This window comes from Pongo abelii, chromosome 6 (genome assembly GCF_028885655.2).
Source record: "Pongo abelii isolate AG06213 chromosome 6, NHGRI_mPonAbe1-v2.0_pri, whole genome shotgun sequence".
Taxonomy (NCBI): domain Eukaryota; kingdom Metazoa; phylum Chordata; class Mammalia; order Primates; family Hominidae; genus Pongo; species Pongo abelii.
Window position 1 is genome coordinate 42498881 of NC_071991.2, and position 27912 is coordinate 42526792.

The 27912-nt window shown below is 40.8% G+C and overlaps 1 long non-coding RNA gene across 2 annotated transcripts in view; it reads right to left on the bottom strand.

Annotated features, from left to right (window-relative positions):
• Window positions 1-6387: 6387 nt before the first annotated feature.
• Window positions 6388-27912, bottom strand: part of LOC129060328 (uncharacterized) — a 79573-nt gene continuing 58048 nt past the window's right edge. For both annotated transcript variants that reach the window (XR_010140841.1, XR_010140842.1), the window contains 3 exons: window positions 13187-13277; window positions 8795-9036; window positions 6388-6701 (listed from right to left, as the gene is read on the bottom strand). This is a non-coding gene — a long non-coding RNA (uncharacterized LOC129060328). The remainder of the gene's footprint in view (window positions 6702-8794; window positions 9037-13186; window positions 13278-27912) is intronic.

Here is a 27912-nt window from a genome sequence, read left to right on the forward strand (position 1 = left end):
TGAGTGACCTACAAAGAGACTTAGACTCCCACACAATAATAATGGGAGACTTTAACACCCCACTGTCAACATTAGACAGATAATTGAGACAGAAAGTTAACAAGGATACCCAGGAATTGAACTCAGCTCTGCACCAAGTGGACCTAATAGACGTCTACAGAACTCTCCACCCCAAATCAACAGAATATATATTTTTTTCAGCACCACACCACACCTATTCCAAAATTGACCACATAGTTGGAAGTAAAGCTCTCCTCAGTAAATGTAAAAGAACAGAGATTACAACAAACTGTCCCTCAGACCACAGTGCAATCAAACTAGAACTCAGGATTAAGAATCTCACTCAAAACCACTCAACTACATGGAAACTGAACAACCTGCTCCTGAATGACTACTGGGTACATAACGAAATGAAGGCAGAAATAAAGATGTTCTTTGAAACCAACCAGAACAAAGACACAACATACCAGAATCTCTGGGATGCATTCAAAGCAGTGTGTAGAGGGAAATTTATAGCACTAAATGCCCACAAGAGAAAGCAGGAAAGATCCAAATTGACACCCTAACATCACAAGTAAAAGAACTAGAAAAGCAAGAGCAAACACATTCAAAAGCTAGCAGAAGGCCAGAAATAACTAAAATCAGAGCAGAACTGAAGGAAATAGAGACCCAAAAAACCCTTCAAAAAATTAATGAATCCAGCAGCTGGTTTTTTGAAAGGATCAACAAAACTGATAGACCGCTAGCAAGATTAATAAAGAAAAAAAGAGAGAAGAATCAAATAGATGCAATAAAAAATGATAAAGGGGATATCACCACCGATCCCACAGAAATACAAACTACCATCAGAGAATACTACAAACACCTCTACGCAAATAAACTAGAAAATCTAGAAGAAATGGATAAATTCCTCGACACGTACACTCTCCCAAGACTAAACCAGGAAGAAGTTGAATCTCTGAATAGACCAATAACAGGAGCTGAAATTGTGGCAATAATCAATAGCTTACCAACCAAAAAGAGTCCAGAACCAGATGGATTCACAGCCGAATTCTACCAGAGGTACAAGGAGGAACTGGTACCATTCCTTCTGAAAGTATTCCAATCAATGGAAAAAGAGGGAATCCTCCCTAACTCATTTTATGAGGCCAGCATCATCCTGATACCAAAGCCTGGCAGAGACACAACCAAAAAAGAGAATTTTAGACCAATATCCTTGATGAACATTGATGCAAAAATCCTCAATAAAATACTGGCAAACCAAATCCAGCAGCACATCAAAAAGCTTAGCCACCATGATCAAGTAGGCTTCATCCCTGGGATGCAAGGCTGGTTCAATATATGCAAATCAATAAATGTAATCCAGCATATCAACAGAACCAAAGACAAAAACCACATGATTATCTCAATAGATGCAGAAAAGGCCTTTGACAAAATTCAACAACCCTTCATGCTAAAAACTCTTAATAAATTAGGTATTGATGGGACGTATCTCAAAATAATAAGAGCTATCTATGACAAACCCACAGCCAATATCGTAATGAATGGGCAAAAACTGGAAGCATTCCCTTTGAAAACTGGCACGAGACAGGGATGCCCTCTCTCACCACTCCTATTCAACATAGTGTTGGAAGTTCTGGCCAGGGCAATTAGGCAGGAGAAGGAAATAAAGGGTATTCAATTAGGAAAAGAGGAAGTCAAATTGTCCCTGTTTGCAGACGACATGATTGTAATCTAGAAAACCCCATCGTCTCAGCCCAAAATCTCCTTAAGCTGATAAGCAACTTCAGCAAAGTCTCAGGATACAAAATCAATGTACAAAAATCACAAGCATTCCTATACACCAAAAACAGACAAACAGAGAGCCAAATCATGAGTGAACTCCCATTCACAATTGCTTCAAAGAGAATAAAATACCTAGGAATCCAACTTACAAGGGACGTGAAGGATCTCTTCAAGGAGAACTACAAACCACTCCTCAAGGAAATAAAAGAGGATACAAACAAATGGAAGAACATTCCATGCTCATGGGTAGGAAGAATCAATATCGTGAAAATGGCCATACTGCCCAAGGTAATTTATAGATTCAAAGCCATCCCCATCAAGCTACCAATGACTTTCTTAACAGAATTGGAAAAAACTACTTTAAAGTTCATATGGAACCAAAAAGAGCCCGCATCACCAAGTCAATCCTAAGCCAAAAGAACAAAGCTGGAGGCATCACACTACGTGACTTCAAACTATACTACAATGCTACAGTAACCAAAACAGCATGGTACTAGTACCAAAACAGAGATATAGATCAATGGAACAGAACAGAGCCCTCAGAAATAACACCGCATATCTACAACTATCTGATCTTTGACAAACCTGAGAAAAACAAGCAATGGGGAAAGGCTTCCCTATTTAATAAATGGTGCTGGGAAAACTGGCTAGCCATATGTAGAAAGCTGAAACTGGATCCCTTCCTTACACCTTATACAAAAATTAATTCAAGATTGATTAAAGACTTAAACATTAGACCTAAACCATAAAAACTCTAGAAGAAAACCTAGGCATTACCATTCAGGACATAGGCATGGGCAAGGACTTCATGTCTAAAACACCAGAAGCAATGGTAACAAAAGCCAAAATTGACAAATGGGATCTAATTAAACTAAAGAGCTTCTGCACAGCAAAGGAAACTACCATCAGAGTGAACAGGCAACCTACAAAGTGAGAGAAAATTTTCGCAACCTGCTCATCTGACAAATGGCTAATATCCAGAATCTACAATGAACTCAAACAAATTTACAAGAAAAAAACCAACAACCCCATCAAAAAGTGGGCGAAGGACATGAACAGACACTTCTCAAAAGAAGACATTTATGCAGCCAAAAAACACATGAAAAAATGTTCACCATCACTGGCTATCAGAGAAATGCAAATCAAAACCACAATGAGATATCATCTCACACCAGTTAGAATGGCCATCATTAAAAAGTCAGGAAACAACAGGTGCTGGAGAGGATGTGGAGAAATAGGAACACTTTTACACTGTTGGTGGGACTGTAAACTAGTTCAACCATTGTGGAAGTCAGTGTGGCGATTCCTCAGGGATCTAGAACTAGAAATACCATTTGACTCAGCCATCTCATTACTGGTTATATACCCAAAGGACTATAAATCATGCTGCTATAAAGACACATGCACACGTATATTTAGTGTGGCACTATTCACAATAGCAAAGACTTGGAACCAACCCAAATGTCCAACAATGATAGACTGGATTAAGAAAATGTGGCACATATACACCATGGAATACTATGCAGCCATAAGAAAGGATGAGTTCATGTCCTTTGTAGGGACATGGATGAAATTGGAAATCATCATTCTCAGTAAACTATCACAAGGACAAAAAACCAAACACCACATGTTCTCACTCATAGGTGGGAATTGAACAATGAGAACACATGGACACAGGAAAGGGAACATCACACTCTGGGGACTGTTGTGGGGTTGGGGGACGGGGGAGGGATAGCATTAAGAGATATACCTAATGCTAAATGATGAGTTAATGGGTGCAGCACACCAGCATGGCATATGTATACATATGTAACTAACCTGCACTGTGCACATGTACCCTAAAACTTAAAGTATAATAATAATAAAAACAAAAACAAAAGACAGCGTTTATGAAAGAAGAGTCAGTGGATTTTTTTTTTCCCGTAGAAACGCTGAAAAAATACAGTCACTGAGAAAAAATTCTAAAAAAAAAGTTTTAATCAATGGTTTTTAACCTTGGTTATGCATCATAGTTATTGATGTCCATCCCCTGACCCACACTGATTAAACCAGAAACTCTAGGGGTGGGACCAGGCATTGATATTTTGTTAATTTGCCAGGTGATTCTAAGCTACAGCCCCTATATGAGGTACTCGGTTAACATATTAGACATAACTGAAGAGAGAAGTATTAACAACAGCAACAACAAAACTAGACATAGCCTGAGACAGAAAAGAGGAGAAAAAAGAGAATGACAGGATGATAAATAAACAAGTTAAGAAACATGAAGGATGTAATAAGAAAAGTCTGATTGATACACATAATATGCATTCCAGAAGGAGAGAATAGAGAGAATTGTGGAGGAGAATTAGTCAAACAGAAAATGGTTATATCTTTTCCAAAAATGATGCAATATTTCAAAAGCTCCATTGGATGCTGAGTAGATAAATAAAAATAATCCAGACCTAGACACATGATAGGGAAATGTAAAGAGGAAATGCTGGAAGTAGGTGTGGGTGGAGGGCAATGAGGCATCTCTAATACTGATGTAATTGCTGCAAGAAAAAAATTAAAATGTAGTTGTAGTATCGGAGCCTATTCTAATGTACACTCATGCGCAAAGTAATGCAAGGTTGCTTAGTGAGTACTGACTACGTGCCATGTGCTGTCCTAAGAACTGGCAGACAGAAAGGTAAGTAAGACATGGTGGAAGAACTCCAGGGAAGAGGAGAAAGGCCTGTATACAACCATGGTGGATCGTATTAATAGCACCAATACTTCAAACCTCCCTTTGTCCGGTGATTTTGTTTTGTGACTTTACAGTTCTTTCCAGAGTTTATTTTCCCATTGCCTTAAAAATGGGCTGACCTTGAACTTTCTTTAGACTAGAATTCACTGGACTTGATGGTATGTTAATTCTGAGACTAGGTCTCAAGAGACCATGAGTATTTCTGCTGTGGTTCTGCTTTACTGTGATGACATGCCCAGGCTAGCCTGCTGGAGGATGAGAGGCGTGGGAAGCAGAGATCAGTCACCCCGGTCACCCCAGCCAACAGCCAGCCATGAATGCAGGTGATCTCAGCCAAGATCAGTAGAGCCAACCATCCTACATGTCTGATGAACAAGTGGCTATTATTGCAGGCCATACAGATGCCATTGATACGCCAGCTCCCCATAATTCAATGTGACGGAGCACACAGAAACAATCAGCAGGAAAATAACTCCAAATTTTAATTTTTTTTCCCTAAACCATATTACACTTGTTTCCTTGGTTTCACAAAGTTCCAGCTTGTTCTGTCTGGTAAATGTGTTGGTGGCAAAAGCTGTGAGACATGGTGGCAGATGAAATCTCTTGCCCTTAAATAGCTGTCAGCTCAAAACTATAAACAGTAAATACTGTGAAGCCTGTCTTAAACCGCAGCCCAAGAGAGCCGCAGAAATTGGATGCCTCATAGAAATGATCTTTAAGTAAAGGTTGAATACAATAGCCTTGGGGATATTTTCAAATGGTGGCTCCAGACAGTTGTCTGATGGGAAGCGTTCGCCAGCACGGGCTTCCTGGAGTTTGCCTGCTCTGAGACACATAATGAAAAAGAGAGCTTCAGGGTTCATCAGCGGGATGGCACAGAGGCTAGGAAAATCCAAAGTATTTTATAATGTCCAGGTAAATGCTCTACTTGTGGATTCATTAATTATACTTTCAAAGATAAGAGGCCAAACAAAAAGCTGAATTTTTTCCTCAGAGCTTGCCTTCATCTCACTGAGCAACATGCAAAACGCCGCTCACAATAAATCGTTTCCCCTTCCCAGGTAGAGCCACCTGCATTTGGTGTGTGTGATTTGGGGTGTTGTAAGCTAGCCAAAGCAAGCAGGAATGAGAGGGCTGGCTAGCAGCTCTGCTCCGCAGTGTGGGAAGTGGTTAGGCTGCAGAGGGGGCACCCTAATGCATGCCTTTTGAGATCAGAGCAGCTTAAGCCCTTGAGAGGGTATGTAGGGACCTTGGGGTCTCAAGGGGAAAGATCTTGCAGCCCTGATAAGAATGGTTGCCTGGCAAGGCTAAGCTGGAATGGGAATCTCCAGGCGTGGAGAGCGTCCACTCTTGCTGTGGTCAGAATCAGAACAGAGAATGCGGAGCATGAGACAGAGGCTTTCCGTAAACATGGCTCATTCTCAGAGCACTTCAGGGCTGGGTTCCCAGAGGGCGGACATTCCTAGAAATGGTGCAGATGCACAGCCCCTCCTTCCAGGGCACCGCCCCCGCAGCCCGGCAGAGCAACCGCAGACATTTATTTTCCTTCTCCGAGTAACACCGCCGCGCTGGGTGGAAACGAACCCGAGAGCCCACACTTGGCCAGCGGCCGCGGGGAGTGGGCGCCAGCAGTAGGTCCCTGCTGGGGCTGTCGCTCACCTTCTCCCTGCGGACCTCGGACACAGCCCCCACCAAGCTGCATGCGTCCCGGCCTCCTCCCTTTCCAAAATCCGGCTGCTCCTGCTGTCAGGCACCTGAGAGGGAGCTTCCCTTAGCCTTGGAATCGCTGCCAAGGGGTCGAGCAGACTTTTCAAATTCTCTCCCCCTCCCCGGAGCCCCACCTTCACTTAGACGTTTGTAGGTCACTATTTGTTAATTTATAATTTATTGATTGATCTTTAAAATTTAATAGGCATTAGAATCACATGACATTATGCTAACAGTTCCTGATGTGAAATTTGTCCGTTTCAAGATTTTATATAAAATATTCCATTATGTTATTACACTTGTAATCTGTAGACTCACTGCGTTTGCATATTAGCATCCTCAGCAGGGCGATGCAGACCCGGACTTCTTGTTGAAGAGAAGGAGGAAGCTTCCTCATAAAAGGCCAGACTCTCAGTGGGCTCCGTGTGAATCTGTCTCCACACTCACGGCTGTCTAATACTGCATGCGTCAGCGTTCTCATCTATGAAATGTGAATATTAGTAGTACGTATCTTATAGGATTTGTGCTATCAAAACATAATCCATATTAAGTAGATAACTCAATGCTTGGCACATAGTGAGTAGCCACTGTTAGTATTATAGTTGTTTCTGTAAATACTATTGCTACTATTAAAATTTTTCTGAATCAGCTCTTAATTTGTGGATGACATGAAACCTTTTCAGAAGTAATTTAATGTATCTTATTACAAGGCAAATTCTTTTGGTTTTCATATTTTTCTAATAAATACAAGAGAAGCTGACAAAAACAAAATGATAAAGCAAAGATAGAAAAGCGAAGGCGGGGAGATCAATTTTAATATCAAATAAAGCAAAGATACTGAGAGAGAGAGATTTTTGTGTTCATTGCAGACAACATTCCCATTCAAGATATAGCAGCAGAAAACAAACAGGCATACTAACAATTTTGTGCTTCTAACTTTGTACTCTTTGTCTAAAAAGTGACTCCTAAAATTGTATAAAATTCAGGCCCACAAATCTGAACTGCCCCTGAAAACATGTAAAGCAAAAACTGTTAGGAGTCTAAGAAAATTAACAGCTTCCATATATTTGATTAGAAACAGTTGTAGAAGAATATTTAACAACACAGGAAGATGTTCGTGATATATTACATACTAAAAGATTAATAACAGTTTCATGTACATATGTCCTGAGGTCAAGGACAAGTTTGCCAAACAGACCAGTTCCCCTTGGAGAGTCACCTTAAAGTCCTAATTAGCCTATTAAAGGCTCTGAGAAATCCAAACACCAAGTTTAACTCTTAAATATAGTGTTTTCTACCACTTTTATTTGAGAATGCAGAACTTTTTCACAATACTCACATTAAACTTCTTTTGAACAATTTTTAATATACACCTTTTTGGGATATGCTATCCTAGAAGCATTTCCATTAAAATCAGGTTAAAAAAAAAGAAAAGCCAACTCTATCAGGTGTGAGTGTGTGTGTGTGTGTGTGTGTAATATAAATTGTATAACTATGTAAATATGATATAAAAGGCTATTGGAAAGGATACCAATTATCACTTTTACAGATGACATGATACAATTTTCTCCTTAGACTACTCAAGATTAAGATTGAAAAAATATTAGAACCATATTTTAGTGTATATACAAAATAAATATATTAGAAACTGATTTGACTTACTTTTTATCTGCTGCCTATCTACACTGCTTGAGTTTTTGCTTTATCATTATATTATTTTTACAATTTAAAAAGTCTTCTTTAAACTCATGAGGGGTTAGGCTCTTAGAATGAAAGATACTGCCTCATTTCTTGACAATTAGAAACTGTTAAAAAGTCACTTAAGGAATCAGCAGTATTAGTGTCTGATAAAATAAGAATCTCTCAAAATTTGATGTATTGCTGTGTGCAGGGCTCACTCCAATTGCCTGGGAATGAGCTGGCACTACAGGTCCCATCTCCCAGGTCTCCCAGGGGCAGGGCTACACCCAGCTCAGTTTCCCTCAGGACCTGGATCTTCCACATCTTCAGACTCTGGGCTGTTGGCATTTCTCAGCATCCCTCTAGACAGCTGGCATCTGAACTCAGACTGCCCGATGCTTAAGCTACAAGTGTTAATTCCTGCACACCAAGGTCACTGGCACACTCGTTCCATTTGAAGGAGTGAGCAGCAGGGGAAATGGGGTGCCTATTCTGACTAATAGCCCTGGGCACTTGGGCCCAAACTCTCATGGACAGGACCTGCATGCCTGCTGGTTTTCTGCCCACAGTCCTAGCCTATCTTGGAATCTTGCCTGGTGTCCACCCCAAGCTGTGCCTCAACAGGTGCATGGGACAGGTCGTTCACATGGAGTCTTATGGAGTGGGATGTGCAAATGAGTTAATTTTATCTCAGCAGAAGTGATTGGGTGCTTTATGACACCATTGCCTCAAAAATTAAACTTTACATCTGGTTGTAGGTACACTGAACTCAAGGCATTTGTTTGGTTTTGCTTTATTTTGTTTTGTTTTGTTAGGGTATGCATTTTGCACTAACTCAGTAATTCTCAAGTGAGAATTTAAAAGGGACTTTCAAAGTGATGGAAATTGCATTACCTTTATTTATGGGGGTGGGGAGAGGAGGAACAGATTGGCTCCAGGGCACTGACTTAGACATTGTTAGTTACTGAGCTGGGTGCATCCGTTGTCCACTCCATATTCTCTCTTATAATTTGTTTCATAGATGAACAAGGAGCAGAGCATTGGAGTAGAGTCTTCCTTGATGGATCAGTGAGTGGAAAATAGTAAATCTTCTTTTTCCCAAAACTAATGCTTTACGTTCTTACCAGAGCATTATCCTATAATAAATACAGAATTAAATTGTTTAAAAACTCAAGGTAAGCAATTCTCCCATTTGCAGCTATTTATTAGGTATATTTAAGGGATGAATAAATTCATTTTCACCACAAGTAATTTGAAAACCAATCTACTTACTTGCATGAATTCAGTGATTCCCTATGAACTTTCAGAATATATATATATATATTTAACAAGATCAGCTGCTTATCTGTGTAGGGTGACATATTGACCGAACAGCTCATTATTTTTAAGCTCTACAAATATATCTCACCTGCCTATTTACTCAAACTAAACCACGCATTTCTTAAGAATATTGTGTGGGTCTGGTAATGGATTGTCCAATGAATGCGCAGAAGTTATTACAAGCAAGTTCAATGAGATCAAAGTAAACAGTTATAGGGCTAAGCATGACAACAGGTGCAGCTGAAAGCACATGACTGAAAGGAAAATGGTAGTGAGGGGTGGAGTTAGGTGCCTCCACCCTTTGGATCAGACACATGTCTATCACACAGGCACCCAGAGGAGTTTGGCAGGAAGATATTCAGGGCTTAGGGATATGCTGTTTGCTGTCTCTAAGGGATGAGTCGATACAGATCTCAGGGGGGATTTGTGAGCTCTTCCCTCGCACATTTCCAGGGCACAATAATTGGCCCAATGGCCTCTAGAAAAAGCCCCTGAGAAAAGTTACAATTGGCAAAGCATTTTAGACTAATGGAAACCTGGATGGATTTTTCTTGTATGTTGCCTCATATTTTATATTATAGAAAAAAACTAAGAGAATATACTATTTATTGAAAGCCACTATTTAGCTCTTTTTAAGGCAAATAATTATCAAGAGACCATAGTTTTTTTTATCATTCTAAATCCAATGAAACAGATGCCCCTCACATGACCTCTGGAGGCTACACCAGCTGAGGCTTGGCATGGCAAGGCAAGTGAATCCTCCCATTGTCATAACCTCTGCCTGTCCTTCACTTCCTCTCCCAGGCCTGGGTCCTTACCTCCTGCACACATGCACACTCTTAAAACAGCTTCTTAGCACAGCTCCAACCACTCAACAGGAAGCTTGTCCAAACTAAGAAACCAAGATCTTGTCCTGCATTCCTTCCTAACAAAAAAGTTCCAAACCTTTTTTAGGAAGGCAAAACTTGTATCATATCCAGATGTACACACTAGTCTAGCTAGATGGATACCAGGCACCTACTACCCAATGCCTTGCCAGGGATTTCTATAGTGTTTTTCCCTTTTATTTTTTTCATTTGGATCTGTGTCTGATGAAAATGTTTTCATAATCCCTTAATGTTACTACCAAATAAGTATGTGAGAAATTAAGGATTTCTGAAATTGTGTACTTCACATATACAGCATATATATGTGTGGGTATTATATATATAAGCTTGTATCTATATGTATATAAAGTTCAAAATGCTATCTTAAAGCTTGAAAATGAACCATTGGAAATGTATTTTCGCTTGAGAAATGACTCATGCAAGAGGCCACTTATACAGAGAACCCACCCAGCAGAGTCACACAAGAACTGAGATGATGGAGTAAATGAAGACAAGATTGACGTAAAATTCCCACCCGAAGTATCCTCAGGACAACCTTCCTGTCCTCCATTCAGCCTCAGGCTGTCATTTGAAGGGACTTCAATAAAGGATCATCTTGTGGAGAATGTCAAAGTGTACAAGACAAGGGACATAGCTTTTGTATTATTGATTTTAAATGGTGGGTTTGACTCTGGGGTTTCGAAAAGCAGCAAGAACAAGATAGTGTGTGTCACCATCATGATGGATAGGGTTGATGGCAGCAAACCAAGTGAGCAATCATTCCAGTGGGATCCAAGGGCTCAAACCTAGGTCAGGCAAGCCAGAAATGCAAGGAACCAGGAGGTGCAGGAAGGCACGTCCTCAGGAACACCAAGAGTGGCTGCTCTGCCAAGTCCCAAGGCAAAGAGTGGATGCAGAGAGGCAACAAGACCAGGAACCCCAGGAAGCAGGGGCTGCAGAAGTGAAGCAGATTGTAAGGTGAAAGGAGAAAGTTGAACACAACAGCATGAAGACACAGGAGTGTGAAGCCAAGTACTTATTTTGATTGACACCCAAAGCATGGTACTTGCATGGGTGGTTTGGGCTGATTTAAATCACATATCATGGCAAGCTGGTGATCTGTCAGCCTCTGCTTTGAGTTTTCATCTATTCTCGCCCAATCCTTGCCAGATAGAAGGATGGAGTGCCTTTAGGATGCCTGGGACTACTTTGGAATGGTAAAGAGAAACCCACAGGAGACATGCACAAAGGAAGGTGAGAGGACTAGGGAGAACACCCGGACCAAGAGGACAGGAACATGGCTAAGGTGCAGCTGCACTGGGCCATGAGGATGAGCAAGGCAATCACCCCTTCCCTGCTGCTGTTGACTGCCCCTTCCTTTCAAAAACTTGTAAGTGAAAGGATACAAAATTTCAGTCAGAAGAAATAAGTTCATATCTATTGTACATGACTGTAGTTAATAAGAATATATTATATTCTGGCCGGGTGCGGTGGCTTATGACTGTAATCCCAGCACTTTGGGAGACCAAGGCAGGCGGATCATGAGGTCAGGAGATCAAGGCCATCCTGGCCAACATGGTGAAACCCCATCTCTACTAAAAATACAAAAATTAACTGGGTGTGGTGGCATGAGCCTGTAGTCCCAGCTACTCAGGAGGCTGAGGCAGGAGAATCGCTTGAACCTGGGAAACGGAGATTGCAGTGAGCTGAGATTGAGCCACTGCACTCCAGCTTGGGCGACAGAGTGAGACTCCGTCTCAAAAATATATGTGTGTATATACATATATATATATATAAAAAATATTCTTCAAAATCACTGATAGTGGATTTGAAGTATTCTTCCCACCAAAAAATGGTATTTGAGGTAATGCATGCTACTTAGCTCAGTTTAACTATTCTACAACATACACGTTTCAAAAGATCATGTTGTATATGACAAACATATAGAACTTTTTTTGTCAATTTAAAAATAACTGATTAAAGCTTGTTTTTTTGGTTAGTATGTAATGCTACTCTCCCAGTCATGTAGCCTTTCATGCATTCTCTCTCTTTACTTTATTGATTCCAATTTCCCTACCCAAGCCTTGTATTTTAATTTTCTCCAGAGTGCACTGCTAGGCCTGCTGCTTTTCTCATTCTATGTACTCTTGCTACTTACTCAGTCAAAATTTTGAATGACTATATCACTCATGGGATAAAATCTAAGCTCTTTTGCAACAAACCCAAGACCCTTCAAGATCCAGGTCCTACGATTTGCCTTACCTCATCATCTCCACACTTCCAGCTCCACCCCAACATGTAACTTAGTCAAATTACACAACTCAGTAGATTTTACATTTCCCATTCTTTTACATTTCCATCTCTTACTACTCCATTTGCTTAAGAAACTTTCACCCACTTCATCACCTAGCTTGGCCAGGACCAGCTACTGTACATAATTTTGGGGGTTCAGTATAAAATGAAAATACAGTCCCCTTGTTTAAAAAGTATGAAGAATTTCAAGATAGCAAGAGTAGAGCACTGAGCCAAGCATGAGACGCTGTAGAAGCTGGCTTTAGGTGACATATGCATGCCATGAACCCAGCCCTGTCCTCAGCTCAATTTTTCCTTCCTTGTAATTTTTTCCCATTTTCTTCCTAAGAGATGTACATTTCTTCTCTCTTCCCACTTCACCCCACAAAGTTTCCATGTTAACATTTACCCTGTGCTATTTTTATTTTTGTTGTGCATGTTTCCTCACAAGGCTGTAAGTTCCTGAGGACAAAAGCTAGGCCTTGGTTAATATTGTATAGTCAGCATCTAGCACAACACATGTACACAGGAGGCCCTCAAATATGTCTGTTGAGTGAATGAATGAACAACTGCAGCTTCCGTAACTTGTTTTCTGTGGGATGCTGCTGTTTTCTCATGGACATTTTATGTCATTGAGAAACAGTTTGAGAAACAGTTTGAGAAACAGTTCTAGAAGACTACAAGTACCACAATGCCTCAGTAATAGAATTTCTAGAGGTTTGTACATAAAAGGCCCTTATCCAACACGGAATATTTTTAAAAATCATTTAAACATGGATGTTGATCGGCCAGATGCAGTGGCTCATACCTGTAATCCCAGCACTTTAGGAGGCCAAGGCAGGAGGATTGCTTGAGGTCAGGAGTTGGAGACCAGCCTGGGCAACACAGTGAGACTCCATCTGTGCAAAAAAGAATTAGCTGGATATGGTGGCATGCACCTGTAACCCCAGAGACTCTGGAGCTGAGGTGGGAGGATCCGTTGAACCCAGACCCCAACTCAAAAAATAAAAAGAAAGAAAAAGATGTTGAAAAGAAAATTAAATAACAAGTCATAAATCCTCTTATCACTTATATTTCTCTTTATGTATTTTGATACATGCATTAAAAGTTGTATTTTTAGAGAGTTTGAAAATGGATTGTTCTTCAAACAAAGTCATGTGACTACAATAAAATTAAAAAGCAGCTAAATGTATTCAGCTTCTCTTTTACAAACCTATATTGAGATTGGTGCTTTTGAATTCCTCCTACCCCCTCCCCCACCCAGCTCCCAAGTACAATTTCTTCAAAAGGTAGTTCATTCAGAGGACAAATATGTAGAAGGTAAATGCAGATTCCTCTCCTAGAAGCAGAGGTGGGATTGGGTCATGCAGAGCTTTTTCTTACCAGTCCGAGCTCCTCTCCCATCTCCTGCCACACAACTGGTCTTGAAGATGGAGAGGGCTATTTTATATGGATGCATATGTAAACACTTTTGATACATATTTTCACTTTTAATAACAATCTGTTTAGGACCCAACACAGAAATCGAATTCATCTAACTCTTACTTGAGGTGAGCCAAGATTGCTCATCTAGTCAAAGTTTCTGAGTAGAAAATCAGGCTATGACTGTGTGACATTTCCAAACCACAAAATTTGGTAGGGGTACAAACAGCCTTAGTCATTGGAGCATCTGACATCTTGGTCTCAGGATAGCTATCCAGCCATCCAGTGTTCATGATAGTTGGTTAGATGCCATAGAGGACAAGCTGTTTAATCTTAACAGCCTCTAAGTTTTTTCTTAAAAAAAAAAAAAGCCTTTAAATGGCCTTATAAATGCTAAAGTACACTCTTTCCCAGTGGCTACACATTCAGAAATCCATCTGAAAACAATCATTCAAAACATGGACTAGATGTCCATTACATAATTATTTATATTAGCCTAATATTGTAAACAAATGTTTAACACTGTGGAATTATCGAGTATATTGTAAGTGATGAAATTCCATTTGGTGGACTGTTGTGCCATGATTAAAACTAATGTTTACAAAGAGTTTTTTAAAGCTTGGAAAGATGTTTATATTATGGTGCTAAGTAAGTTATGAGGCTTCAGCAACATATATCCCCTATGATCTCAACTATTTCTCAACATGTACAAAGAAATTAGGATAAAAGAATACATTTTAACCATGATTATTTTCCTCTAAGTATAGACAATTTTTTCTTTTTATTCTTCTGCTGTCTCTTATTTTTTTCAATAAGCATATATAACTTTTATAATAAGAACACTAAAAACATTTCTTTGGAAGATGACAGTCACAAGGCAGCACCTGACTTCACTGTGGTCCTTTTGCACATGAGTTAACCTGACATTGAGAATAGAGGGACTCAGAGCTATCTTAACAAGATATGTGGGCCAGCTAGGACCAGAGCTGAGAAAACTCACAGGGAAACTTGAAACGATGAAGCCAAATTTGTAGAAGAATGGCAAAATGGGGACTACAATTTGTGAAAAGCCAAAAAACTCATAATGAATTTCCAGTTACTGTTTTGTTATGCTACTTTCTAGAATCCTAGGAAGCACCACCTCTTCATTTAACACAAAGAGGCAAAAAGAGTTCAGAGCCTAAATCTGTGATAAAATTCAATATTTGAATGTGGAAAAACACATGACTGAGAAATAAAATAGAGCTAATTTTTGTGGTTGCAAGTTTCAGAGACTCAAGTTAGTTCAATTAAAAGGGCTACTTTTATTGAGAATACACATAGAGTAAGAAGGAAGATAAAATCTCATGAGGGTGCTAAGAAGAGGAGTGGGTGAAGCCAGGAGTTATAATTGGAGCCAGCTCCTTGTGGACAGTAGATTTGAAGGGTGACCTTGAGCCTAAGGATATTCTAAAGACTTCAGTAGCAACGATCCACACCTCTGCTCTACTGCTCTTGTATTAATACAACTGAAACATTCCAGGCATCTGTTTTTTCCTGTTCTGGTATCAACTGATTTCTGTGTTTTCTACTCTGTTTTTTCTTGGTTTGCTTGGTTGTTTGCTTTGCTTTTTTTTTACTGCGTCCCCTTTTTTCTGTCCCTGGCCCACTTCAGTGCCTATGGCTCACTACGGCCACCATAAATTCCCTCTATACATGACATCCTGTGAGTCTCAACTCTCATTGTCAACTGCCTCATTCTCTCTGTATTCCTAGTTCAAGAAGGAGTTGAAGCGTCTCAGTGGTTCTGTTTACAGTAAACCACTTTGTAAGCCCCTGATAAGCCTATGTAATAGCTGGTCTGGGTTCGCATGTCCTCTTCTTGGCCATGAAACAAAACTTCTCCCTGTGACTGCCCACTGGGAAGGGTTCCTGGGCTAGGTGATTTCACTTAGAATAGAGAGGAGAAAAAAGTGAGTAACGTAGGATGGCACAGGACACTTTATGACTAAAATCTTGTGAACAGCTATTGATTGAGGAATAATTTTGGTTTCCTGATGAACATTTAGGGTGAAGAATCCTGGTTCTAGCATGTTGACATGTCTGCCTCCAGTTAAATCAACATAATCAAGCCCACAGAACGGGATGGCTATATAAACTAGTTTGTGCCCATTTGCTAACAGATGTTTAATGAATGTTTTCAGATACAGAAAAAAAGTATGTGGTTAACATATTTAGCTAGGAAACAGACTATATTCCTGATAATTTATTATGTTTCACATAGATACATCATTTCCTATGTTGGTCATATTAACAAAGGGGGTGGTAACATCCAGACTGCTGTATATTTCAAGCACAATTTTGCCTAAACATGTGTTACATTAATTACTTAAGATATTGATGCCTATTTGTTCAGAATCCAACATAAAATAATGAACATTCTCTTTCTCATTTTCACGACTTACAGGCAAAACTGTAAGCAAAAAAAGAGTGAAAATCTTGCCTTTGGTGTCTATATGTGTTTGTCAAACTAAGAGTCTAGGATGAAAATAGTTGAAACAATGGCCTTAATGGTGGAGCAGTGCCAAAATGTGCCCTAATGGCTCTTCTATGGCAGAACTGGCTGTTCTCAATGTCCCTCAGCCCCTATTAATCTATTATTTCCATAGATGGATAAGAAAATGTCCATATTGTCATTTGCTGCTTGAGGATTTCAGGGACAGACTTTAATATTTATGGAGTGTGTACTACACCAGGTACAGTACCAGGTGCCTCACGCACACTCTTCATTTCAGCCTCACAAAAATGTTGGACATTAGGTTTGATGTTTGCAATGTCTCAGAAAACTCAGGCTTGGAGGGTTAGCCTTTAAAAAGCCTCATCAGATGAGCTAGGATTACTGCTCTTTGTCTCCACCTTGATCATTATAGATTAATCCTAAATATTACAATTATCATGTCCTGCCAATAGAGGTGGCATCAAGCTGTTCAGAATGTAGCCTGTGCTAGCAGGGACTGGACCTTCCTGGTGACAGGGAGCAAAGCTGGAGCCTGATGAGAAGTGGAGAGGGGGGTATTAAACACCACAGGTGGTAAGATGGCAACACATTCACGCAGCAACAGGCTTCCTGTCTCACTGCCTTCAGTTGTGCAGGTCTTCAACTGCTTCTGTCCTTGGTTGCCAGTTTTACTCAGTCATCAATGCCTGTTTGTTCAGAATTCCCAATAAAACAACAAGCATCCTGCCATATTTGAGAAATGCATGAGCAGTGGGGAATGTAGTTTTCTTACATTATGGTTGCTCTCTGTCAAATGAGAAAAAAAATTTTGCTTAGAAAAGTAAAGATTTCTCTGCAGTTACATGGTAGAGAAGTCTTATAAATAACCTTGGTTTTAGGCAGGAAAGAGCTAACTTCAAGGTTGAATGCTACTAGACTTTCTCCCTTTTTTCAGAAATCCTTTATTCAACAGTTGCTTCCTATACTTGCAGTAAATGCCCCATGCCGGGAGAAGACAAGGTTAACATTTTCTTACTCCCTGCCTTGTTGGAATTTTGATGTTCATTGTTTCATAGCTCCTTACATGGACATTTCCTGCATTTGCACACCCACATGAGTGTCCATGAATCTCTTTCAGAAGTTTAGCCAGGTGGTTGTATTGTGTTTCACTGACCTTTTACTCAGATGTCTTGCATTAGAAGTGAAGCCTGTTCGTATCTTTATGGTAAAGTTCAAAATCACAGGAACTATGAATGACAATATTATAAATCAGCAGGGCCACCAGGGAAGGAATTACTGATGAGCAGTACATAGAAATGAAAAATCCAATTGTAACCTTAGTAATGTGTAAGTTGAAGGAAAGAGGCAAATTACTGAATCCAAGAAGATACTTTAGGTCAGTGTCTAATCACTTGGGCCAAGCAGAAGGAACACAGAGAAATGACCCCCAAGTGGATGAAAAGAAGCTAGTGAGATTCAAACTGAGCAAGAAAACACAAGGGGAAACAAACTTGTATAAAAAGTACCTGGTACATCAAGGTTCAAACTGGACAGAAACATCAGGGAGGAAGTTTCTCTAAAGGTCTCCATTGACATGTAAAATATGGGTTAGCAAGTGGTTCTCAGACTTGAGTGTACATCAGAATCCTCAGAGAGCTCAGTACACACAAAGTGCTAGGCCTCTCTCCAGAGATTGTGATTCAGCAGGTCTGGGGTGAGACCTAAGAATTTGCATTTTTAACAAGTTCTCAGATGATGCTAATCCTCCTGACCTGAAAGCCATACTTTGAGAACCACGAGATTAGCAGGTGCACCAAGCAGCATGGTGGAGAATGTCTATTGTCCCCGGGCAGAAGCCATGTGTCTTCTTACTGGAGCCCACCTCCTGCTGTGCACACACTGTGCCTACAGGTGGCCAAGGTGGCCCATAGCAAGATATCACACCTGCTGTGCATTTGGTGGAGTTGATTTCTGTAGCTGACCCTTAAGAAAAGTAAACTATATCCTATTATTGTTTTTGCTTTATTTCTCCTCTGCTTCCAATTTTAAAAAACGTAAGAAAGCATATAATAAATGATTCACATATTAAAACTTAAAATGGAAATAGGAGAAAACACATAGAAAGAAAAGAAAGCAAACATGTCAACAAAAAACTAAGAGGCCAAAGAACATGCATTAGTTTTAGCCCTGATTTTTTTAAGCAACCAAGGTAAGAATCGGGAAAATAATGGGTTACATAGTTCTCAATTTATAGAAAACATGTAGAATTTTTCAGGAGAGACTAATGTAAGTGAGATTTTGAATAATAAGGAGGAGCGTAAAGCACAATTGAGGAGAGTGATATTCTGTGCACAGTTAAGATTGAAGGTGGAGTTAAGAAGGGCATATGTAGGGGACAGTATGGAGGCTGTTTGAGGATGAATGAGAGCTAATTTTGAGGATGAGCGAGCAAGAGTCGCAACCCCCAGCAGACAGACACTCTGGTGGACAATGTTAGCTCTAGAAGACCTCAGGCCTTCAGACTTTTTGCAAAATCAGACCCTGAGCTAAGCAGAAACAAAGACTCTTGAGCTGTCACTTGGTCACTAGGAAAACCAAACCAACTTACCCCGAGCCCAGGCACCAGTCAGTTCTACTCGTAAAAGCAACAACTTATCGATAGCCTAACAAGGGAGCAGCCATGTCTGGAAAACGGCCAGAAGGGATTCTCCGGGAACTTGAACAAGGTTACCCGCTATAAAACAAGCACCAAAACATGTAGAAAACGCCCAGGAAACACACACAAAACAAACTCAACCCCTTTCCTCTGCCCACAGGGTTTTGTGAGGTGTCTCGTGGCTCCAGTTCAAATTCCTGTCGTATCGTCAGACTTTCCAGACTCCTAGGTCATTTGGCTAAGGCAGGTGTTACATCTTCTGTCGAGGGACTCTCTCCTGCCAGAAAGGGTGGAGTGGCTGAAAGGGAATAATCCAGTCGGGTCTTTTCCATTCCCACTTCTGTGGTCTTCTTTTGACTCTCATCACATCATTACATGAATCAAAACAATCTTGACACACATAGCTATGCTAATGTCTGAACATGCCTTTTGTCCCTAGTGGCATCTTTCTCAGGAAAAGAAAAAAAGACAGAAAAACGGAGTACCCTAAATAACCCCATTTGCTTGGGAATGATCAGGAAGGATCATGAAGGGTCATTTGCACAGTCCTGTGGTACTTTGTTTATGCTCAACTATTAGGATAAGCATCTAAAGTAAAGGTATGTGAACCTAACTTTTTCTAGCCTGGGCTTATTGTTTACTTTTGCCTTACTGTCAAATCCATCATAAGCTTCTCGTATTATCTTTCCCATAAATACACCAGACTCAGTGGAAAGGAGAACATTCTTCTGGGCTGCTTAACAAGCAAATTATTTTTCAACTGCTTCATCCCCTTCCTCCCCCACCCTTTGAATAAACATTTGGGAGACACAATCCTGTGGCCTGGCAATTTGCAAAGATACTCTTTGTCCTCGCAAAGGCAAAACAAGACGGACGAGGTTAATGGAGGATATGAGTTATCTTGGGTAATCAGTTGAAACAGCCACATCTCTAATTCAAGGCTTCCTTTGATTTATCAATGTCATATTTCACATTAAGGCCCCCAACGTCCATTTTCTTCATTTCCTTTCTAATTATTGCTTCCCAACTCAATAATTTGCTGTTAAATAGTTTCTGAAGTCTTGCATCTAGTTTGTTCAGCATCTTGGAATATGATGAGAAAAATGGTCTCTGTGTTGGAAAAACCATACGGACTTTTTGTTCTTTTCATTTACACTTCGTATCCTCTCCCACTTGTGAGTAAGTGGATCCAGGCTAGTGGCTAATGATGCAGGAGAATAAGAGTAAATAGCTTTCACCAGATCCTTGGGGGAAGGGTCAGCAGCATTTCTACTCAGTGGAGGATGGGATTCTATGAATAAGTGCCCAGCCTCCTACTATCTGGTGGAATAATCCAGAGGTGAATTCTACGTGGATCCTTAGAGGCCTCAAAGAAATTGAACCCACTGGGCACAGCAGTGAGCAGCTTGTGGATGCACCGTCTCTCCCCCATCTCACTCTTCCCCACTCATTTACTTCTGCACTCTGGGATTGTCTTTCCAATCTCAGCGCTGCATTCCTTTATAACATTTTAAGGTGGAAACCAAAAGGAAATATCCATGTCCCCTTTCAGTTTGATTAGCAGAGGAACTAGAAAAAGGTGCTCTGAATTCTTGAATGCAGACAAAAAATGTCACCTGCTCTCTTTCCCAACTGTAGCTGAATCTGAGAATAGACACCCAGGGATATCTCTTACTAACAGCAAATATGGGGGCAAAACTGAAAGCATGTGTCCCACAGGGTAAGCAATATGGCTTTCTGAAAGTATTCATGAAATTCCTTCCTGTTGTTAATTCCAGAGTCGGACATTGTTATTCTCAAATCAGGTCGTGCTTCCCTCGGTTGAGTATGGCTTGCCGCCTCCACTGGAGCCTGACACTTGGAGTTCTGCATTCACTCTGCAGACTACGAGGAGCTGGAAAGAGATCAACCATTCCCCTGGGCATCTCAGAGACTCTGGAAGGAAAGGGAGGAGGCTGGTCTCATCGTTGTTTGGAATAGTTCTTTTCTCTCAGAAGGAAATCTCCTTTAGGGTTTAAAAGAGAATCAGGAGGATGACTCCTTGTATTGGTTTGCTAGGGCTGCCATAACAAAATTCCACAGATTGGGTGGTTCAAACAACATAGGTTTACTTTATCATAGTTCTAGAGGCTGGAAGTCTGAGATGAAGGTGTCAGCAGGTTTGGGTTTTCCTGCGGCCTGCCTTCCTAGCTTACAGATGGCCACCCTCTCACTGTGTCCTTTCACGGTCTTGCTCTGAGTGCAACAGGTGTCTACTGTCTCTCCACCGTGTGCCCAAACTTCCTCGTCTTTTAAAGACATCAGTTAAATTGGATTAGGGCTCACCACTATGACCTCATATTAAATTAATTACTCTTTAAAGGCCCCATCTCTGGTGTGCCAGACCCTTATTAACCTCAGTAGGGAAGGCACCAGGTTCAAGAGGTCAAAGAAGAGACCCAGAGCCAGTAAACGAGACACGGGCTTTTGTTAGGGGCTGACATACAGAGGAGAGAGTCCAGTGGTGGTGGGTTGGACAGGAGAACCACCTTACATACAGAAATGGTGCAGCAGCTGTGGGCTGGGCAGGAAAATCACAACTGCTTGCAAACTGTAGGCAGTTTCTATAGCATTCTCACTTAATACCCTCCCACTAACAGCCTTCACCTGGCAACCCCCATTTAACCCCAAACTCAGGGCCTCAATCCCCTGTATGGCCCATGTTCCATAGGATCAGCTTAAGCTCAGATGTTCCTCATAGACAAGTAATGAATCTCTGGGTTGGCCACTTCGATTCCCTAGCTTGAAACAACATTCAAGTGCACATGCCATGCAGGGTCATTCTAAGGGTGTGCTTAAGAATAATCTCCAAATACAGTCACAATCTGAGGAATTAGGGGTTAGGATTCCAGCATATGAATTTTGAGGAGACACAACCCAGCCCATATCAGGTAGAGAGAGAGAATTGTTGAACTCGACATGGCATTGTCTGGCTCTCTCACTCACACCCAACCTTAGAGTCTGCCCCAAACTCAACCTTTTCCAGAAAGGTATCTTAGGATCATGAGCATCCCTGGATAAGTCTTTCCACAACAGCATGGTGTCAGACACCCACTTTGTCTTCTGTCCTGATCTAGCACCCTTTGGCTGGTCTGGCCTCATGGGGTGGCACATGGGCATGTTTCCATTGTCCCCACTGCTGCCTCCTGTGGGCCACCCCTGATCGTTCTATATCCAACATGTATCAGGCCAAAGCCACTCTGCTGGAGTAGGCAGAGCCCTGTCCTTGTCCTGTGGTCCCCCATCCTGGCATACTGGTCCCGACACCTCACAGAGATAGTGAGTGGCATCCGCCCTGCCATTACTGCTTCAGGCAGTGCTCTAAGACCCACTTACAGTCCTTGGAGTAGCCTCAGAGACAGGCGCCATGCTATCTTCAAAAACCCTCCCTTCAAGGGCACACATGCTCTTTTGTCGACAAAATCCTTCTCTTCTTCTCCCTCCTTCCCATCACCTACAACCCCCCCATGGTTTGTAATCAGCCTGTTTTGAAATTTCTCCTCACATGAAAGGGCCCTGAGTTGCAAGATCTGGATCAAGTAGTATTTTAAGAGTGACTCCTTTAGCAAACTTCCAAGTATAAACCTATTGAAAACTTTAAAAGATAATTAAATACTTCCTTAGATTTGTGTAGCATTTCAGAGTTTATTAAGATATTTGATATATTCATCACATTGATCTTTCAAGAGACCTAGAAAGAGGGCATTTCTTCATCTTCACTAGTAAATTGAGAGGCAGAAGTTGGCTTGATGTGGCCATTCTCCACAAACCATGAACTAGAGCTTGTATCTTCACATACTCATTTTAATGTTCTTTCAAAATTCCTATCATTCTCCCCAAGACCCCTTAGGACATTGTGCAAAACACCTAGGTTAATATTTATCCAAGATGAATGAGAAATACCCACGTGAGAGTGGACACCATGTGACAAGTAACTAAATAAGCGCTTTTCACCTTCTTAAAATGTCAGTTGTTAACTTTTAACTGAGGTCCAAGGGGAGTTGGTGGGGTGGCGGGTAGCTGGAAAAACCCTAGAGGAATCATAGACAGTTTTGACATGGCTTTTACTCTCTCTCTCTGGGTATGAGAGAGCCGTGGACACAAGGAAACTGTGGGCACAAACCCAGGGTGTGAGCCTGGGTGCAAGCTGACCTGGGTACGAGCCAAATGTACAGCATCAGCAGGGTAATTATACCTTTTACAGGCAATAGTCATGCCGAGCCAAGGATGAACTCACGTGAGTGGTTACTTAATGTGTCTCACAAGGCATGGTTACATAACATGAGGAGTTGTACACCTGCGCTCCAAACCCACTGAGTCACGCTGCACCAGAAAGCCACCTTGGCCTACTCCGGACTAAAGCACAGCCATCTCCCTTACACTAGCCATGCTGAACCAATTTACTATTATGACAATCCAGGTGGCTGTTTTACATCCCTGAAAGGTATTGCATGTTTTTCCTAGGGCTGCTATAACCATGTACCACAAACTGAATGGGTTAAAATAACATAGAATTTATTTTGTTACAGTTCTGAAGGATGGAATCTGAAATCTAGGTGTCTGCAGGGCCACACTTTCTCTGGAAGTTCTAGGGGAAAATTCTTCATTGCCTCTTTTAGCATCTGGTCCTTGTAGGCAATCCTTGGTGGCCCTTGGTTTGTAGACACACCACTCCAATCTCTTCCTCCAACTTCACGTGGCTGCCTACCCTCTCTGTATTGTCTCCCATTCTTACAAGGTCACTAATCATTGGATTAAGGCCCGTCTGAATCTACTATTACCTCATCTTAACTTGATTACTTATGCAATGACCCTATTTTCAAATAAGATTACATTCACAGGGATTAGCATTTGAGCATGTCTTTTTGGGAGACACAATTCAATCCACACTTGTATAGAATGCTATCATATCATTATCGATATCCTATAGATGAGAACATTGTGAGGCTTAAAGCAGGTCAGTCTCTCTAAGCAGGTTTCTCCAAGTTCAATCCAACAAGCATCTACATCAGAGCCACCTGTGGAATTGCTATATTGCAAACTCCTGGGCCTCACCACAGAGTTGCAGTATCAGAATCCAGAATCTTTGCATTAAGTGAAGGCCACAGGTGGCTCTTAGGCACACCTGATTTGGGGAAACCTGTAGATTAGTAAGAGCCACGAGGGACTTTGTGAATAAGTCATAGAAACTGAATGCAAGCCCAAGCATTCAGACCACAGAATTTTATTTCCTTAATTGAGCACTTCATCTTTTATTCCCTAATCCAAGAATCTGTTTGATTCTTTGCCCCCAAACTCTTGTGAATGTCAGTCTTGCTTGCTCAGCATGTGTGTCCTTCCCAGGCCTGTGAACCTTGTGGTACAGGTTGGCGCTACACAGACACACATGGGAGCCCCAGCCTTTCACCAACCCTTTGGTGCGCCTCACGTTAGTCTTATTCTTTCCATATCACCTAACGTTACTCTGACGTCACACTCATGTGGAAGAAAGCTAGTCCATGCTTTGATGCTTACAGCATCTTCATGTCTTCAGATTTTTACACCACATACTTTTTCTTCCTAAGGATTATGCCAATTTTCTCTTAAGAAATGTTTTCAAACCATTGGGCAGTTTCATTTTAGGCATCTCTTTCCAAGATATGATACTTATTTTGTCACGTTCATCCTCTTTTCAAGGAAAAAAAGGACTAGTAGTTATTCTCCTCTGGAGGGATACAATTATTGTACCCATTTTATGCATGAGCCAAGTAGATCTTAAAACCAAGGTCAGAACCAGGATTTGAACCCAGATAATGTGCCTCCACATTATATTAATCTGCCTAGGTAAGTCAGCCTCAGCTCTTTGTCTTGCATTCCAGGAGCTCCAGGGTAAGGCTCCTCCTTCCCACCTGACACTGTCTGCCATCACCATCTTCTCTTCTTTATTAAGCTACCCCAACTATATCCTTCCACTCTCAAACACTGCTCATTTCCATGGCCTGATCTTCCAAATACATCCAGTTTTGGCTATTAGCATGCAGTGTTTCATACTGTCATTATTTACAAACAAGGACAAGGTTATGTTCTCATCACTCATCCGACTAGGAAGACAGTAAGCACAGAATAACCACATCCCGAGGAACGAAGCTAGTCCATCCTGGGAGTGACACCTCTGCACACAGTGGAAACTCTGTTCTGAGAATCAAAAGCTTGCCTTCAATCCTTGACTCTGTTACTCTTTAGAATTATGTCTGGGCGTGTCAGTTCATCTCCCTGGCCTGTACAAAAAGGGTTGGACTACACAACTTCTAAAATTTCCATCAGGTCTAACACTCTCTAAATCTAAGTCCTACTTCCTCCATAAAGACACCCCTATAACTTCAGCTGATACTGATCACTTCAATTCTTAATCAAGTCTACATTTCATTCCAAAAATTCAAGACCCAATTTGACAGAAATATTTTGTACTACTTCTGGATATGAAAAGCAAAAATGCTGCTATGCCTGGGAGATTTTGGTAGAAACAAAGGGGCAGAATATTTAAAAACGGTACTGTCCCTAAAAATACAGAAAGTGTGTTTAGTCCTCACAACATATACATTTTTATTCCTCATTGAAACCTTTTTTTTGTAACTTTATATATACTTTTCTTTCTTCTTAGCTCCTCTACCAGATAAATTCCTTGAGACTAGAACAACTATCTGGTGTTCTTTTCGTTTTTTCCACAGCTCTTAGCCTAATGCAGCCTCCTAGTGAAAGTCCAATATATACATATATTTTTGAAAACAATAAAGCTAGAAATACAATATAAAGTATAAGGATTAAGCATTAAATATGTGATACAGATGGTTAGTAAGCTAGAACTCCAAGAAAGGGATAACTTCATTCTGGTAGAGTTTGGAAAGGAGTCAACAAAAAGGTAGGGCAAATGTGTCACCTTAGGTGTTCCATATTCATTCATTCACACAGCCACTAAAAGCTTGCTGTGACTTTTAATACCTCATCAGATCTAAACCATAATTTTATATTCACTTCATTTTTTCCTTTCTTGATGGCCATAATCAACTTGTATCCAAACCTAAATGAATTAGGGGGTACAAGAAAATTACCTGTTTCTAACCATGGATTCACACAGACATAGAAGGCTCCTGTGTGAAGAGATAGTAAAGACCATCCGGTTCTAGAATTTGAGGATTAAAAGGACTCTTAGAAATGACCAAATTTAACTTCTTCATTTTGTCTATGAGGGGAGTGTGCACCAGGGTGAAAAGGCAAATTGTCTAAGGTCCCAAAGTAGGTTAGAAGTTGAGGTAGAGAAGGAAATAAGCCTCCTGACTTTTAGGCTGGTGTCTTTTTCACTAGATATATTGAGATTTCCTTTTAAATATTACCATAAGCATATTTATTTAGCTGAAATTATTTCTCACTATCACCCTCCCCCACCCCCTGATTGAGCTTCCAATTATGGTTTAAGACCAAGGTAGAAGCCCCTAAAGAAAGATTAGTCTTTTATTCCAGAGTAGGGTGATCCCGACATCCTGGTTTTCCCAGGACTTTCCAGGTCTTTGCACTACAATTCTCACAGCCGGGGAACTTCTTCTGTCTCAGAAAAACCAGGACACTGGGTGCCGTATTCCAGAGAAAGCATGTATTCCATGCTGTGCAGTTTCCCATGCTGGTTTGCCAAAGAGAAACTGTCGTCTATGAGCGGCAGCAGGAAGGTGTGGCAAACCCCACTGTTCTGATCTATTTAACACATGGGTTTCAAGTGTGTGGCTGTCATCTGCTCTACACATGAGAGGCTCAAATCCTGGTCCTTTCATGAGTATTCAGTTACTCCTTGCTTCAGGATCTTTCCTTTAGGTCAGGGGTTGGCATACTATTTGCAGACCAAATCCAGTCCTATCACCTGTTTTTCTTTGTAAATAAAGTTTTATTGAAACATGGACATACTAATTTGTTTACATATGTTGTATACCGCAGAATCAAGTAAATGTGACAGAGACTGCAGGGCTGGCAAAGCCTAAAATATCTACTATCTGGCCACATACAGAAGAAATTTGCCAACCCCTGAGCTAAATCACCATGTTTGTGGATAAAATACTCATTACTAGTGGAATTTTCTATCACTATTATCAAATATATTGATATGACTTTTTAATTTATAATTGTTGCTTTATTTTGAGATACACAGATGATAAAGAATGTCTAGCTTTTGACAAGCGAAGAAAGTAAGTCAAGGGTCTAATAGAAAATGAGAAGCCAAGGGGTTAACTGATATTCCTGCTTAGCACTTTGGTAAGAAGCTCCTCCTCCTGGTCAGGGCGGGATAAAAAAGTGACAGATCACAGCAAGGAACAGCCACAGGGCTATTTTCTTTGTCATTGCCAACAAAACATCCTTGGGAACACCCCTAGACAGAGTACAATGATTAGGTTGGTTATGATCAGATGGACACGATATCCCAACAGGTTACTAATTGATCACACATAGGCAACCAGATCTTTTAAAGGGGCAAATGGTATACCGAATAGAAAACAGCACATTAAAAAAAAAAATCTATGACTTAAACAAGATAGACATTTGTTTACTTCATTCTCAGGCAAAAACCCAAAGTAAGGACTGATTTGGTGAAACCACAGTCTTTAGGGTCCCAGGGTTCTTTGTTCTGCTTTGTCAGCCCAACATGTAGCTTCCAGCCACAGCATCATCTCACGGCTCAAGGTAGATACTGCAGCTCCAGCCATTGTTTCCCACTTGCCATCTAAAAGAAGGAAGAAAGCGACAGAAAGGGTATTTCCCCAGCTGAGTCAACACACTGAAAGAAGCCTTCTAGGAAGTATCACCTAACACCTCAGCTTCTGTATTAGTCATGGTTCTCCAGAGGAATAGAACAAATAGGAGATGATAGATAGATGATTGATAGATAGATAGATAGATAGATAGATAGATAGATAGATAG